The sequence below is a fragment of the Pan troglodytes genome, chromosome 20 (genome assembly GCF_028858775.2).
Source record: "Pan troglodytes isolate AG18354 chromosome 20, NHGRI_mPanTro3-v2.0_pri, whole genome shotgun sequence".
Lineage (NCBI taxonomy): Eukaryota > Metazoa > Chordata > Mammalia > Primates > Hominidae > Pan > Pan troglodytes.
The window spans coordinates 37,852,254-37,869,648 of record NC_072418.2 but is presented as its reverse complement, the minus strand read 5'-3'; the positions used below and the strand labels follow the sequence as shown (position 1 = coordinate 37,869,648).

Below are 17,395 nucleotides of genomic sequence, written 5' to 3'. Positions count from 1 at the left end.
GACAGGTGGAAACAAAAGAGGTAAAGAATTAATCTAATGGCTTCACTCAACTTAGGCGCAGTTTTAAGGGGCCTGTCCCAGGCTTGGGGACCCATGTTTCTTGCTGGGCTTTGTTGGTCTTCTTGATGCGAGAGTGATGAATCCAGCCGGAATGCTGTCTACTTTCAGAGTTGTTGGCATGGTGAGGATGACGGTATGAGGTCCTTTCCAGGCAGGAGTGAGTCCTTCCTTCTGGAACTTTTTAACATACTCCAGGTCACCCAGCTGGAAAGAGTGGCAGAGCCCCATCTGGTCAGGAACTGCATTGGGATGTGCTCCTTGGACAAGCAGCTGGATGCTGTCTTGTACCTGTTGGAGAGACTGCAGCTACTGTAACAAGTTAGCTTCTCTTCGGATACGTTCCCTCTCTTCAGAGGTGAAAAGAGTTAAAAGGAGCCATTAACAGTCATCCCAGGTGGGCTGGTGGGTCTGGAGCACGGACTCCATCAATGAGGTCAAGACCTGGGGTTTTTCAGAGAAGGGGGGATTATGAGCCTTCCAGTTGTACAGGTCAGAAGTAAAGAAAGGGACATAAACCAAGAATGGAGCTGAGCGCTCATCACCCGGAGGGATTTGTGCCTCTCTCAGCAGGAGGAGGGGGCTACCTCCTCCTGCCGCAGCCGCAATCAGGAGGCAATAGGCGGAGAGCCCAAAGGAGATGTAGTCGAGGAGACTAGGGAAGATTCTGAGGGAGCAGGAAGGTTATAAGGCAGCAGAAATGCGTGAGAAAAACTTTCCTCTTCTTCAGAAGGAGGCAGTACAGGAGGAGCCGAGGGGGCCAAGGGTTGGGATGACAGTGAGGCCTGGCTCAAAAGGACCTTGGAGGTAAGATTATGAATGGCACATGAGCGGAGCCAAGTGAGAGGGCTCCAGACCAAGCTCAGCCATTGATCAATGTAGGGAAACTGATCGGGGTGACTGGGAGTTCCAGCAACGACCCGCCACACAGCCTGAACAGCTGTGAGATTCAGTGACCCTTCTGGGGGCCACCCGGTTCCAAACTGTGGCCATTCTACTTCACAGAGTGTCAGGAGTTTGCCTTTTTTAAGGCAGACCCCATAATCCTCTGAGAAGCCCAGGGAGAAATTTTGTAACATACATTAGAGAGGGCTCCAATCTTTATGAGGCCGGGAAGAAGAGTTTCCCATTCTGGAGGCAATTTAACAAGGTTTGAGCAGAAATATTAAACCCAGCATGGACAGAGAAATTCACGGCCTGGGGGGCTGTAATATCGGAAGAACAAAAGTATTCTAACCAGAAGAAGTAGGAAATCAATTACAGCCAACACTTCTTGCCACATAAGGTCTGTCTCTTTAATCTTTCAGATCTAGGGGGAGGACAAGAGGTGGGTCCGAGGCCAGTGGGACCTATGTGATCCCCCTCTCCTCTTTGACGTATAGCCCAAATATTTTTGGTGTCTCCACGATTCGAAGGCAAAAAGTTCAAACCTGGCCTTTTCTTTTAAGGGTTTTAGGAGGGAGAGCAGAGCCAACTCTTGGAGGCACTGGACTGGCTGTGACACAGAAAAACAAGATATGTGAGGTAAGGGATGGGGATGAGGAGGAAAGGGGCCACTCAGATCTTTCCTAAGGTAGGAGAGTAGCCACAGAGGAACAGAATAAGGGTGCAGACGGAGTAAAGCAGCACGGGCATAGGTTTCTCTGCACAGTGCCTTATCCAAGGGCACAGGAAAAGTTATGGGGTGACAGAAAAGGTGAGCAAGGAGGTCTGCGGGGTGGCTATTTTGAATCCACCACTGGTCTAAGGAGGAGGTGGTCCAGTCATTGGGGCATGGGGTATGGCAATCCAAATGCCAGCAACCTTTATGGTGCCAGAAATCCCAAACGGGCGAATGTTTCTCACACCCCTCCCCATAACAACACCTGATTTGTTTCTGACAGAAAAGGCAGGACTGGGATGGGCAGCCAAAATGACTAATGGGAGATTTTTCCTCCCAGGATAGGAAATCTGTACCGAGGACTTTGAAGAGTCCTTGTCCAATCGCCATGGGCAGTATCAGCGACCTGACATACGAAATTTAGACAGACCAAACAGAAAAATAGACACTGGGGTATATAAATTAGTATAGCAATTTTTATAGACAGACAAGGGGAGGGGGTCCCATGATGGGATCAGTCAGATGCCCGCCTGGCCACTCCCCAGGAGAGGACTTAGGCTCCTTTTGGCATTGGCAGGCCGGTGTAAACCCCCAGCTCGGATCGAGCTATGCCTGATGCTGCCCTAAGCCTTATGAGGTCGCCATGGAACTGCAGGTGAGGGCCCACTCGAACTCCATAGCTTTCACCATGGAGCTACAAACTGGAAATTCAAGCGCAAGCCCTTGAACTCCACATTCACTCACTCACTCACACAGAGTTTATTACAATTCTTATTCCTGTTCTAAAACAGAGGTCTCCTAGAGACCTGAACAGGAGAAGGAGAAGAGATAAAAGAGAGAGAGAGAGAGAAAGAGAAGGGAGAGAGGGAGAGAGGGAGAGAGAGAGAGGGAGAGAGAGAGACAGACAGACACACAGACTAGTCTTAACAGAGAAGCCTGACAGAAACCAGGACTCTGTCCTCCAGCATCCTGGAACGTAGACAGAGTCTGAGGGAGGGCCCTCGTCACGGCTGTTTCCCTCCCAGAAAAACAAAGTCAGATCTGACTCACCTTCCTGGGACCAGAGACTGAGGACTCAGGAGTTGAATTTGGTGGGCATACACTGGCAGTCGATCCATTCCCCTCCAGAAGACAGTGGCCTACAGGGCCCTGGAACATCTTCAGGTGGCGCCTCCCCTATAAGCCCGCCATCTGTTGGGGGTAGCCCAGAACGAGTCCAGCACTCACCCAGTGGTGAAATCTCACTGGGGCCTCCAAATGTTGTAACCAGGTGAGTTGTAGAGAAACGCCACACTCTGAGACTAATTCAGGACTCCTTTTATTGCTGACGACCGAGAGACAGCTAGCGCTCAAAATTCTCTTGGCCCTGAAGAAGGGGCTAGATTTTCTTTTACACTTTGGTTTGGAAAGGGGAGGGGGAGCCTAGCTGAAGCAATTTTACAGAAGTAAAACAGGCAAAAAAGTTAAGAGGATAAATGGTTACAGGAAAACAAACAGTTCCAGGTGCAGGGGCTTTAAATCTATCACGAGGTGATAGACGCAGGGGCTTTGGGTACCATCAACCGGACACAGACGCGGGGGCTTTGGGTACTATCAACCGGGTGAATTCCTGGGAACTGCGGATATAGCTTGCCACAGTATCTTATCAGTAATTGCATTCTTTGATGTGCTGGGAGTCAGCTTGCACAAGTTAAGTCCTTGAAGAAAGGGGGGTGGGTAAGGGGCTGCAAGTGAAGGAGCCAAAATGGAGTCTGTCCGGCTCTCTCAGCTAAGGGAGAGTCAATTTCAGGTTAAAACAAGGTAGGATATCACACAGCCAACCCACAGCACATGAGGGATCAATGATTGTCATCATCATCAATGATTGTCATTTTAATCTATTGAATTTTCAGGTTATTTGTGACAGTAAAAGTGAGCCAATTGAATCATTAATTTCCATAAATATGAAGAGTTTGCAATCACTTTTTGTTATTGATTTCTATGAAAATTGCATTGAGATCAAATTATATCCTCTGGAAATTTTAAAATCCTTTGAAATTTGTTGAGAGCTACTTTATGTTCTAATAAGTGGTCGTTTTTATTAATCATCCACATGCAATTAAAAATGCATATTCCTCCATTATTACATGCCTTATTCTATTAAGTTTTTCCTAATTGTATTTTTAAATCTTATATATGTTTATTTAATTTTTTTATTTTAACAGCTTTAATGAAGTATAAATGACATATAAGAAGCATGTATATCTAAAATGTACAATTTGTAACTTCTGACAGTTGTGAAAACCAGAAAAATCATCACCACAATCAAAATATGAACAGATTTATCCCTTGTGAAAGTTTTCTTGTGCCTCTTTAAGTGCCTCTCTCCTGCCTCTTCTTGTCCCCTTCCTTCTCTCTGGGCAACCACTGATTTGGTTTCTGTCAGTATAGATTAGCTTGCATTTTCCAGCACTTCATGTACATGGACTCATAGAGCATGCACTGTTTTTGATCTGATTTCCTTCACAGAACTTATAATCTTTCAGGTTCATTGGTCTTATGAGTATGAATACTTCATACCTTTTTTTGAGTTTCAAATGTTAAAAAATTTACATACAGCAAACTCACTCTTTTTGATGTGCATTTCCGTGAGTTTTGAGAACTCTGTCTTATGTAGGTTTCGTATGGGTGTCTGGAGTCGTAGGCACTTCCACAACAGTAGAGATGTTTCCTAACTTCAGACGCTCCTTGTGCTGTGCTTTTGTAGTCAGGTGGTCTCCTTGCCCTTAATCCTGAGTGGCCACCAGCTTGTTCCTCATTCCAATGGCCTTGCTTTTTCCAGAACTGCTTATCAATGAAATCATGTACTATGTAGCTTTTTGAGTCTGGCTTCTTTCAATAATTTCCTCATTGACAAATTCTACCTATAATCTTAAAATACTAAAGGTATCAATTATCTTTATTAATACTCATTTTTTCAGATGTTTTAATTGCTGGAAATAAGATTACCCAATTTATTTTTTAAAAATCAGGTTCTTCACATGGACACAGGAAGGGGAACATCACATACCGGGGACTGTTGTGGGGTAGGGGGAGGGGGGAGGGATAGCATTAGGAGATATACCTAATGCTAAATGACGAGTTAATGGGTGCAGCACACCAACATGGCACATGTATACATATGTAACAAACCTGCATGTTGTGCACATGTACCCTAAAACTTAAAGTATAATAATAATAAAAAAAGAGATAAAAAAATAAAAAATAAAAAATAATCAGGTTTTTATGTGGCAATATATTTAATATATGTTTATATAGTAACTAGATAATAAGATTTCTTTTTTACCTCTGGCTTTATTGGTATAATTGACAAATAGGAATTGTGTATATTTAAAATGTATGGCTTTATAATTTGATATATATTTACAGGGTGAAGTGACCACCATACTCAAGGTAATTAACATATTCATCATAGATTTGATTATATTTAGAATTTTAAAACAAAAAGGTATTGAAGTCAGCCAGACTCAAAGGCTACATATTGCATGGTTTTACTTATTAGCAATTCTGGAAAAAGTAAAGCTATAGGGATAAGAGCACACCAGTGGCCACTAATGATTAAGGGTGAGGAGATTATTTGAGTACAAAGGAACAGCAGAAGAAATTTTTTGAGGGGTAGAAAACAGGTTTTTTTTGTTTGTTTGTTTTTTGCTGGTGAGGACACTTAAGATAAAAATTTTTAGCAAATTTCAAGTATGATGGCTCCTCCCTTTTTCACAGTTTTGCTTTCTGCAGTTTCAGTTACTCATAGTCAACCAGAGTCCAAACATTGGTGAGGCAGTACAATAAGACATTTTCAGAGAGAGACACTGATCAGATTCATATAAATTTTACTACAGTATATTGGTACAATTGTTCTATTTTATAATTAGTTCCTGTTAATTTCTTACTCAGTTGGATTTATAAACTAAACTCTATGATAGGTATGGACGCATAGGAAAAAAGCATAGTATATTGTATACAAGGTTCAGTACTATGCATGGGTTCAGGCATTCACAGAGAGTTATAGAATGTATCCCCTGAGGATAAAGGGGATTCCTCTATACAATACAGTATTATTAATCATGGTCACCATGCTGCCCATTAGATCTCCAGAGCTCATGCATCTTGCATAGCTGAAACTTTGTACCGTTTGACTGACAACTTCTCACTCATCCCACCCACCACCACTTTGTGGCCCCAGGCAACTACAATTCTACTGTCTGATTCTATGAGTTTTATCATTTTAGATTTCACATAGAAGTGAGATCATGCAGGATTTGTCTTTCTGTGTCTAGCTTATTTCACTAATGTCCTCCAGGTTCATCCATGTTGTTGAAAGTAGCAGGATTTCCCTCTTTTTTAAAAGGCTGAATAGTATTCCATTGTATATTTTGTAAAACACAGATGATAGATAGATAGATAGATAGATAGATAGATAGATAGATAGATAATAGACAGATAGATAGATAGCTTTTGTATATATCACATTTTCTTTATCCATTCATCCATTGACAGACATTTAGGTTCTTTCCCTATCTTGGTGACTGTGAATAATGCCACAATGAACCTTGGGGTGCCAATCTACTGATCTTTTTTTTTTTGGATATATACATAGAAGTGGGATTTCTGGATCATACAGTAGTTCTATTTTTAATTTTTTTTTTTTTGAGACAGAGTCTTGTTCTATCGCCCAGGCTGGAGTGCAATGGTGTGATCTTGGCTCACTGCAAACTTTGCCTCCCGGGTTCAAGTGATTCTTCTGTCTCAGCCTCCCGAGCAGCTGGGATTACAGGCACACACCACCATGCCTGGCTAATTTTTGTATTTTTAGTAGAGACAGAGTTTCACCATGTTGGCCAGGCTGGTCTCAAACTCCTGATCTCAGCTGATCTGCCCACCTCGGCCTCCCAAAATGCTGGGATTACAGGTGTGAGCCAATGCACTCAGCCTATTTTTAATTTTTTGAGAAAGCTCCATTCTGTTTTTCATAAAGGCTGTACCATTTTATATTTCTACCAATAGTGCACAAGGGTTTCAATTTCTTTACATCTTTGCAAACACTTATAATTTCTTTTTGGTAGAAGCCGTGCTAATGTGTGTGAGATGGTATCTTGTGGTTTTGATTGGCATTTCCCTGATGATTCGTGATGGTGAACATCTTTTCATGCAGCTATTGGCCATTTGTATGTCTTTTTAGGAAAAATGCCTACACAGGTCTTTGCCCATTTTTAATTGGATTATTTTTTGCATTGAGTTGTATGAGGTAATTATATAGTTTGGATATTAACCCCTTATCAAATATATGGTTTACAAATGTTTTCTCTCATTTTTTAGGTTGATACCTCCAGCTTCATCTTCTCACTCAGGATTGTTTTCACTTTTTGGGCTTCTTTGCGATTCTATAAACATTTTAAGATTATTTTCCTGTTTCTATAAAAAATGCCATTGGGATTCATAGAATCTGATATATGTCTTCTTTAATTTTCTTTACCAATGTTTTATAGTCTTCAGTGTGCAAGTATTTCACCTCTTTGGCTAAGTTTATTTTGAAGCATTTTATTCTTTTTGTTGTTACTGCAAATGTAATTGTTTTCTTATTTTCCTTTTTGGATAGTTCATTATCAGTGTATAGAAATGTCTCTGATTTTCGTATGTGTATTTCGTATCCTACAACATTACTAGAATTATCAGTACTTTAACAATACATTGTTAATTACACTCATCCTATAGTGCTATAGAACCCTAGAACTTATTCCTCCCATCTAGTTAGTTGCATTTTGTATCAGTAATCACTTTCCTTCTATGAGTTCAACTTTTTTAGCTTCCGTGTATGAATGAGAACATAACAGCATTTATCTTTCTGTGCCTGGCTTATTTCACTTAACACAATGGCTCCAAATTCATCCATGTTGATGCAAATAACAGAACTTTGTGATTTTTTAATGGCTAAACAGTATTTCATCGCATATATATACTGTATTTTCTTCATCCTTTCACTTGTTGATGGACACTGAGATTGATTCCAAATCTTGGCTGTGAATAGTACTCCAATAAATATTAGAGTGCAGATATGTCTTTGATATACTAATTTTCTTTCTTTTTTTTTTTTTGGATGTATACTCAGTAATTGTATTGCTCGACCATGTGGTAATTCTGTTTTTAGTTTTTTGAGAAATCTCCATATCATTCTCCATAATGGCTATCCTAATTTACATCCCCACCAACAGTATGCAAGGTTTCCCTTTTCCTTGCTTCCTCACTAGCATCTGTTATCTTTTGCAATTTTGATAATAGCCATTCCTACTGAGGTAAGATGAATCTCATTGTGGTTTTGATTTGCATTTCCCTGATGATTGGTGATGCTGACCACTAGAAAAATACCTGGACCATTTGTATGCCATCTTTTGAGAGATATTTCTTCAGCTAATTTGCCATTTGTACATCAGATTATTTGTGTGTTTTTCCATGTTGAGTTATTTGAGTTCCTTATATATTCTGGATATGAATCCCTTGTCAGATGAATAGTTTGCAAATTTTTTTTTCCATCCTGCATTCTCTCTGTTGATTGTTTCCTTTGCTGTGCTGAAGCTTTTTAGTTTAATATAATCCCATTTGTCTATTTTTGCTTTTGTTGTCTGTGCTTTTGGGTTTTCTCCATAAAATCTTTGCCAAGACCAATGTCCTGAAAATTTTTATTCATATTTTCTTCTAGTAGTTTTATAGTTTCAGCTCTTGCGTATAAGTCTTTAAGCTATTTTGAGTTGATTTAAGGAAAAATATGATTAGAGATGGATGTCTGCTTTCATATTTTTGGCATATTAATATCCAGTTTTCCCAGCACCACTTATTGAAAAGACTGTCCAATCCCCAATAAATGTTCTTGGCACTTTTGTTGAAAATCTGTTGATGGTAAATATGTGAACTTATTTCTGTGCTATTTAGTTCCATTGACTATGTGTCTATTTTTATGACAGTATCATACTGTTTTTTTTTCTTTTGTTTTCCTTTTCGTGGCAAACAGGGTTTCACTATGTTGCCCAGGCAGGTCTCGAACTCCTGGGTTCAAGGTATCCTCCTGCCTCTGCCTCCCTAAGAGCTGGGATTACAGGCATGAGCCACCATGCCCAACTGTTTGTTGTTGTGTTGTTTTTGTTTTAACCATAGCTATATAATCTATTTTGACTTCAAGAAGTGTTATGCCTCCAACTTAGTTCATTTTTCTGAGGATTGCTTTGGTTATTCTGAGTCATTTGTGGTTTCTTACCAATTTTAGGATTGTTTTTTCTACCTCTGTGAAGACGTCATTGGTATTTTGACAGGGATTGCATTGAATCTGCAGATCACTTTTGGTGATATGCTCATTTTCACAACATTAATTGTTCCAGTCATGAACATGGGATGCCTTTTCACTTTTGATGTCCTCTTCACTTTCTTTCATCAGCATTTTATAGCTTTTTGGGTAGAGGTCTTTCACCTCTTTGGTTAAATTTATTCTTATTTTGGTAGCTATTTTACATGAGATTGCCTTCTCAATTTCTTCCTTTACTAATTTGTTGCTGATGTGTACGAATGCTACTGATTTTTATATGTTGATTTTGTATCCTGTGCCTTTACTGAATTTCTTTATCAGTTCTAAGAGTTTTTGTTGGTCCTTTTAGGTTTTTCTATGTACAAGACCATGTCATCTGCAAGCAGAGACTGTTTGACATCCTCCTATCCAGTCTGGATGCACTTTATTTCTTTCTGTTGCCTAACTGCTCTGGCTAGGACTTCCAGTACTATGTTGAATAAAACTGATGAAAGTGGCCATTTTTTTTCTTGTTCCAGATTTTAGAGAATGACATTTCAGTGTTTCCTTATTCACTATGATGTTGGCAGTGGGTTTGCCATATATTTCATTTATTATATTGGCATACGTTCTTTTTACACCCAGTTTGTTAAGAGTTTTTATAAGGAAGCACTGTTGAATTTTATCAGATGCTTTTTCTGCATCTATTTACATGACTGTATGGTTCTTGTTCTTCCTTCTGTTGATGTGATGTGTCACATGTATTGATTTGTGTATTTTGAACCATCCTTGCATTCCTGGGAGAACTCCCACTTGATCATGGTGAATGATCATTTTGCTGTGCTGTTGGGGTTGGTTTGCTAGAATTTTGTTGAGGATGATGGATATTGGCCTATAGTTGTTGTTGTTGTTGTTTTCTGTATGTATCTGTGTCCTTGTCTGGTTTTGCCATCAGGGTATTGCTGGTTTTGTAGAATGAGTTTGGAAGAATTTCATTCCCTTCAATTTTCTGGAAGACTTTTTGAAGAATTGGTATTAGTTCTTAAATATTTTGTACAATTCTGGAAGAAAATGGAGCCTGGGTTTTTTCTTTGATGGAGACATTTTATTACAGGTTCAATCTCATTACTTGTAATTGCTCTATTCAGGAGTTCTATTTCTTCTTGGTTCAATCTTGGTAAATTTTATATGTCTAATAATTTACACATTTCTGGTACGTTTTCTAATTTGTTAGCTTATAGTTACTTGTAGCAATTTCTAATGATACTTCGTTTTTGCGTGGTATCAGTTGTGATGTCTACTATTTCATTTCTGGTTTTATTTAGTTGGGTCTTTTTTCACAATCTAGTTAATGGTTTGATGATTTTTTTTCTTTTAACAAAACCAACTCTTCATTTGTTGATCTTCTATACTGTTTTTTAGTCTCAATTTCATTTATTTCTGCTGTGATCTTTATTATATCTTTTCTCCTGCTAAATTTGGGTTTGGTTTATATTTGCTCTTCTAGTTCCTTGAAATGCATTAAGTTTTACTCGAAATCTTTCTTTTTTTTTTTTTTGATGTGGGTAGTTACTACTAAACTACCTTGTTATTATTGCCTTTTCAGTACCCTATAGATTTTGTTATGTTGTGCAGGTTTTATTTGAACTTTTTCTACATTTTTGATGAAGATATTTATTATCAAAATTCTTGCTAATATTGTGTTTGCTGGATCACACAGGCTTTGGTATGTGGCATTTCCATTTTAACTTGCTTCAAAAAGTTTTTTAATTTGCTTCTTAATTTCTTTATTTACTCATTGTTTCATTTTTATATATTTGTTCATTTTAGAAAATGTATCTTGTTATTGATTTGATTTATAGTGTTACTTCATTGTGGTCAGAAATGATACTTGATGTGATATTTTCATGCAGGCAAACGATGTATAATAATCACATAAGAGTCAATGGGAGGCTGGGTGTGGTGGCTCACACCTGTAATCCCAGCACTTCAGGAGGCCAACGCAGGCAGATCACGAGGTTAGGAGTTCAAGACCAGCCTGGCCAACATAGTGAAACCCCGTCTCTACTAAAAATACAAAAATTTTTATTTTTTGTATTTTTAATCCCAGCTACTTGGGAGGCTGAGGCAGGAGATCATTTGAACCCAGGAGGTGGAGGTTGCAGTGAGCCAAGATTGCACCATTGCACTCCAGCCCAGGCAACAGTGCTAGACTCTGTCAAAAAAAAAGAGAAAAAAAAGAGTCAATGGGGTATCCATCACCTGAAGGATTTATTATTTATGTTACAAATAATCTGATTATACTTTTTCAGTTATTTTAAAATATACAATTAAATGATTATTAACTATAGTCATCCTGTTTTCCTATCAAATACTAAACCTTACTCATTCTTTGTTAAATGTTCTTATGGAAAGAAATAATATTTTGCAGCTGTTGGATGAAATAGTCTATAAATATCTGCAAGAGCCATTTGGTCAGAAGTGCAGCAATTGTGTCAAGAAATTTTGAATTTTTCCACATATATATAAACTTCCCTGTTTTCTTGCCAGTTTTGATTTCTGGTTTCATTCCACCATGGCTAGAAAAGACACTGAATATGATTCTGATCTTAAATTTGTTAAGACTTGTTTTCGAATTAACTTGTGTTCTATCCTGGAGACTGTAATGTGTATTCTTGAGGAGAATGTCTTCTGCTGTTGGGAGGAAAGTTCTGTGTGTGTCTGGTAGATCCATTTGTTCTATGGTTTTGTTTAAGTCTGTTATAGGTTGTCTGTCTAGATGGTCTGTCTATTATTAAATGCGACATGTGGAAGTCTCCTACCATTTACTATTGCCATTTTGTTAACATTTTTGTTTGCCCTGTAGTTCTTTTGTCCCTCTGTTTCTACTCCCTAGGTGTCCTTTCACTGTGACCTAGGGTGGAGAGGAAGACAGTGGCAGCGTCCCCCCAACAGTTTTCTCTCCTTGGTTCCTGTGTCCCAGCATTGTGTTAAATGTGCTGCCCATTGTTGTAGGCGTGGTCCTCCAAGTCATGGAACCTTATGAACTAAGTTATGGGGTTAACCATGCTTTACCCACACTGCCTTAGCTTATCGATCTGTGTGATCTGCCTGGCTCCCTGAAGAAATGGATCTCTGGAGAGACTGTGTCCCCTTTGGGCAAGGCTTCTTTAACAGAGTCAATGTGCTAAATTACCTGCTATTATGGCCTGTGCTAAAATATTTACCCCTAGCAAAATGGTTCTGTTTAACCTCTGTACTTAAAATCACTTTACTAATTAAGTACTGCTCTCATTGGAGACAGAAATGAACGTAGGGACCTAATGGTGATTTTTCCTGCTGTTGGCACAGTATAGGCGCTAACATTTGGCTGTGAAGGACATTTTCCTCCTAATTTTTGAAGTTGGAGCTTTCCCATTCACAGAAAGACCTTAGAAGCTGATTTCTAGCGGTGCAAAAAGAAAGAATTGAGAAGCTGCAGTGTTACTGTAAAACACCGGCAATTTGCCACATGAAGAGGATTTATATGTCCACTAGGTGGCGCTGTTGGCTTAGAAATAACATGTGCTCGCCAGAGGAAGGATAGAGATGCTTGTTGAGTTGCTGTACGTGGTGTTTGCTGATCTTTCCTAACAGAACTGTTTCCCTGAACTGTAAAATTTCCTGCACACTGCACACACAGAGGATAGGAGACATAGTGACTGCAGATAGAAAAGAAAGGAAAATTTTGTGACAGGATAGCTGGAGATCCATGATCAACACTTGGATGGGCTGTTGGAGGCTGGGTTCAGTCCCGAAGCCTTTGAATAATGCCAGGTTGTACCCTGGACAGAAATTCTCAGTTGCCCTAGGACTTCTCCCAGCCTCATGTGATGGCTAGGAACTCTGAGGAAAAAAAAAAAAAAAACTGGTTTGAAGACAGCCTTGAGATTAAAGGGCAGATTTGAGGCTCACTCCATACTCACCAGTCCGATGTTTCTATCTTCCATTCTGATCCTGATCCTGGATGAGAACCGCCAGATGAAACAGCTTGGTTGACTGGGGTATATACCCTGTTTCTTTGTCTCAGTCAAAAAAAATTCAGGACGCGAATACACATGAGGAGTGGGTTTAGGAGCAGAAAGTTTAATAAACAAAGAAGAAGAAGAGAGAGAAAAGGCTTCCTCATGCTGAGAAAGCAGGTCGCCCAAGAGAGGGTCTCCAGTTTGCAGCAGGATGCAATCGATTTTGTGCAGAGGCTTAGGGAGGTGGTGATTGATTTACATAGGGCCCAGGGGATTGGTTTGACTAGATGTTCCATTTGCATAGCCTGCAAAAAGACTGGCCTTCCCACCCTACTCTTTTATTATGCAAATGTGGTTCTACCTGGTGGGTCCCCACGATTCCTACACACACGGTGACAAGGAAAAGGAGAGCAGGAACCACTATATTCAATGTACCTGGCTTCCAGGTACTGCTGCTGGCATTTACATATGAAAGCTCCTAGTTTTCATATATATCAGGCTGCTTTCTGTTGGAGAAGAAATGGTTTGGGGCTGCTTTTTATTAAAGGAAAATTCCACCGAGAACTTTTACCCTTTCTAGCTGCCTAAAAATAATTTCTTAATAAATCCTGTATTAGAAAGACCCAGGGCTCATGGTTTGGAGAGTCCCATGTGCTCGAGAGGCTGTAGGCCAGGAGGTCAGAGCCAAGGGTCTAAAATTGAGGTTGAGTGGTGCCATGGACACAGGAGGTCCTGGAGGTTCCCAGGCTAGCCTATAGAGCTGAACAGCCAGAGCCAGCCCACAAGCTCAAGGGCTAGCTGAATCCCCCTTCCTGGCCCTTCCCTGCGTCATTGGTGTCTGCTCCCTCCTCTCTACCTCCTCATTCACGAGGTTCCTTTTCCTCCCAGATTCCCAGGGAAAGACCTTGGTGGGAGAGTACCTTGTCATGCTCTTATTTTAATGCTGAATTTAGAGAAAAACCATATAATACCCTTTTGAATTTAGTCAATATATTCATACATAGAATTTTTGCAAGATTTATTTTTACACTTTCTACCACTTGTTTGAACTTTTAACTTCATATTTTCTAATTTAAAACAATTATTTAACCCTAGGCAAGAATTTACATTTTTATGCCTCTTATAACCTTTTATTAAAATACATTTTACTGTTGCTACACACCTCACATGTAAATCTATTTCCAGTAGTCTCAATTACATATCATAATGGTAAGTTGGTGGGAGGAGAATAAGCACTCCCACCCACTGCCCTAGAACCAGCAGACCGTCCACCCAGACTAAGGCGCAGGCACACACAGCTGCACTCACCAGCCCACTGAGCACATGCTGCTTGTCCTCGTCTGCCAATTTGCCATTGATACAGTTCTTCAGCTTTCTAGCACTGGACAATATTAATGAGGATGTTCAGTATTGTGCCACATGATCAACATATTCATCAGGGGTTCCCACCAGGAAGAGATCAACATCCTTTTTCACAACTGGGCAGATGTCACAATCTGGAACACAATGACACGTGGACAGACCCTTGAGAGACACTCATCAGAGCCCACACATCCCTTTCCCTCCATGTATGCTCAAAACTGCCCTTGGATGCCATCAAAGCCCCAGCATCCACATCCCCAGGCATTCACAGCCTGGCACCTACTTGCCCTGGAGATCAGGAGCACGGCAGTGAAGAGCAGCCCGAAAGTAGGAGCCAGCTTCATGGTGCCAGTGGCAAGTTCGTCAGGCCCCATTTGAGGCCCTTTTATACCTGTGCCAGGTCTCACAGTGGGGCAGGAAAAGGCCTGTGTCTTGCCATTTGCTGATGATCTCCCCCTACCCATAGATGTATAAGGAGCTCCAATGTGCTGCTACATCCTCAGGGCTCAGACCAGGACCAACACAAAGTAGATGCTCTATAAATGTCTGTTAGATGAATTGAAGGGACATCCCATTGCTCTGGAGTCTATAAACTACATATTTTTAAAACTTACTTTGGTTTCTTATTTTTTTAAGACAGAGTCTCCTTCTGTTGCTCAGGCTGGATTGCAGTGGTGCAATCAGAGCTCACTGCAGCCTCAACCTCTCAGGCTCAAGCCATCCATCTTAGCCTCCCAAGTAGCAGGGGTCACAGGTGTGCACAACCAAGCCTGGCTAACTTTTTTATTTTTAGTTTTTGTAGAGATGGGGTTTCCCCATCTTGCCCAGGCTCATCTCAAACTTCTGGACTCAAGCGATCCTCCCACCTCAGCCTCCCAAAGTGCTGGGAGAGACACTCATCAGGCGTGAGTCACTGTGCCTGGCCTCTGGAGTCTATGAACAAGAACTTTTACAGATACTTGCTGTATATTTGCTTATTAAATTGCTTTGTATTAGTTAAATAAAGTGAAAGTTTTCAGTACTTCGTTAGTTCAGAATAAGGCAGTTTTTGGCTAGAGGTTCTTGGCTGACCTTTTCTCTGAGTCAGTAGTGACAGAATAAGGTTTGCTGAAGCCGCAGAGTCAAAGGTAGAATGCAAGGTTTTTGGCCTTGATTGGAACCCTATACAAAACAGGATTCACATCTGGTAAGGGCTCTTGGTTGACAGGTGCCAAGCAATGAGCTCCAGCTGTCAGCTGTTCATCATGTCTTCTGGTGTGTGACACTGTCTTAGTCCTGCCTTGCTTTTTTATGGCCTTGGTAGTCTTGAGGTGGTGGACATCATCAAATGCCCACCAAGCTGAGTTTGGCATTTTTTCTCATAATACTTACATTGGGATTAGGGTTTTAGGGAACACACCCTGGAAGTGCAGGACCCTGTGACATCAATGTCTGGGTACTGGTTATCACTTATCACTTGATTAGTGTCATCTGTGTTGGCTTTCTCTACTGTTTTTCCCTTTCCCTACTATTTTCTTGGGAAACATTCAGCACATACTCAAGGTGGGAGGGCAGTAAGCCTGATGGTGGCTAGATGTTTCTGAAGACAAGAGTAGGGTGGCCAGGTGTGGTGGCTCAAGTGTACAATACCAGCACTTTGGGAGGCAGAGGCAGGAGGATCCCTTGGGCCCAGGAGTTCAAGGCCAGCCTGGGCAACATAGTGAGACCCTGTCTCTTAAAAAATAACAAAATTAGCAGAGTGTGGTGGACTGTGGTCCCAGCTACTTGGGAGGCTGAGGTAGGAGGATTGCTTGAGAGCCTGGGAGGTTGAGACTGCAGTGAGCTATGATCATGCAATTGCATTCCAGCCTGGGTGACAGAGGAAGACCCTGTCTCTAAAAAAGAAAAAGAAAAAAGTAGGAAATGGGGAAAACAGTAGCAGGAAGGGGAGGATCTATATATATAATTTGGAATTATTCTGTAAGGAATATCTGTCTTTTCTTCCTCATTTATTTATTTGTTCAATCGTTTATTTGTATTTTTTTCTTCCCTTTTTTTTGTTTCTTTTTTTATTTCAATAGGTTTTTGGGTAACATGTGGTGTTTGTTTACATGAATAAGTTCCTTAGTGGTGATTTCTGAGATTTTGGTGCACCCATTACCCAAGCATTGTACACTGCACCCAGTGTATAGTCTTTTATCCCTCACCTCTCTGCCACCCTTTCCCCTGAGTCTCCAATGTCCACTGTATCATTCTTATGCCTTTGCATCATCATAGCTTAGCTCCCACTTATGAGTGAGAACATAATCATTTATTTTTATCAGTATAGACTCACATGTAGTTGTCCCTTTGGATTTATGGGGGATTGGTTCCAGGACCTCCCATGGACACTAAAATCCACAGGTGTACAAGTTCCGTATATAGAATGGCATAGTATTTGCATATAACCTGCACACGTCCTCCAGCACACTTTTAAGTCATTCCTAGATTACTTATAATTCCTAATGCAATGCCCACATACAACTTCCTTCACATGGATTCAACATAGCGCTCAGTATGGGATATATTCAAGTTTTGCTTTTTGAAATTGTGTGGAATTCCCTCCCCTACTCCCCAAGTATTTTCAATCTATGCTCAGTTGAATGAACAGATGTGGAGCCTACAGGTGTGAAACCCACGGATACAAAGGGCCAACCGTATGTTATTTTATACTATTTTATACTCTGGGTTATAATCCCATACTGTGTGATTTATTTCATTGCTCAGATTGTTCCACATTTGATCCTTGGGAGCTTTCTCAGGCCTCCTTCTGCTAGAATTTTCATAGACAATCTCATCTTGTTTGTGCCAAGAAACTGTTTTCCTAAAGAAGGTTCTCCATGGTATTTTGGCTACCTACAGTGGCATAAACCTGTCCTTGGACCTTCTGTGGTTTTTATCTCCTAATTTTGGGAGAGTGCTACTTTTGGAGCCAGGAAAGGTGGGGGAAGAATGTGGCCAGAAAGCAGAGGTGACAGTTGGGGGTGGGACAACAGAGCATTTGGGGCTGAATGGTGCCACTTAGAAAGGTCAGCTGCAGTTGCT

General features: G+C 40.6%; 1 long non-coding RNA gene across 1 annotated transcript; it reads left to right on the top strand.

Moving 5' to 3' along the window:
* The first annotated feature begins 1,494 nt into the window (after nucleotides 1-1,494).
* Nucleotides 1,495-7,749, top strand: LOC107969724 (uncharacterized). Its single transcript, XR_010153575.1, has 2 exons — nucleotides 1,495-1,581; nucleotides 7,013-7,749. It is a non-coding gene; the product is annotated as an uncharacterized LOC107969724 (long non-coding RNA).
* Nucleotides 7,750-17,395: the final 9,646 nt, after the last annotated feature.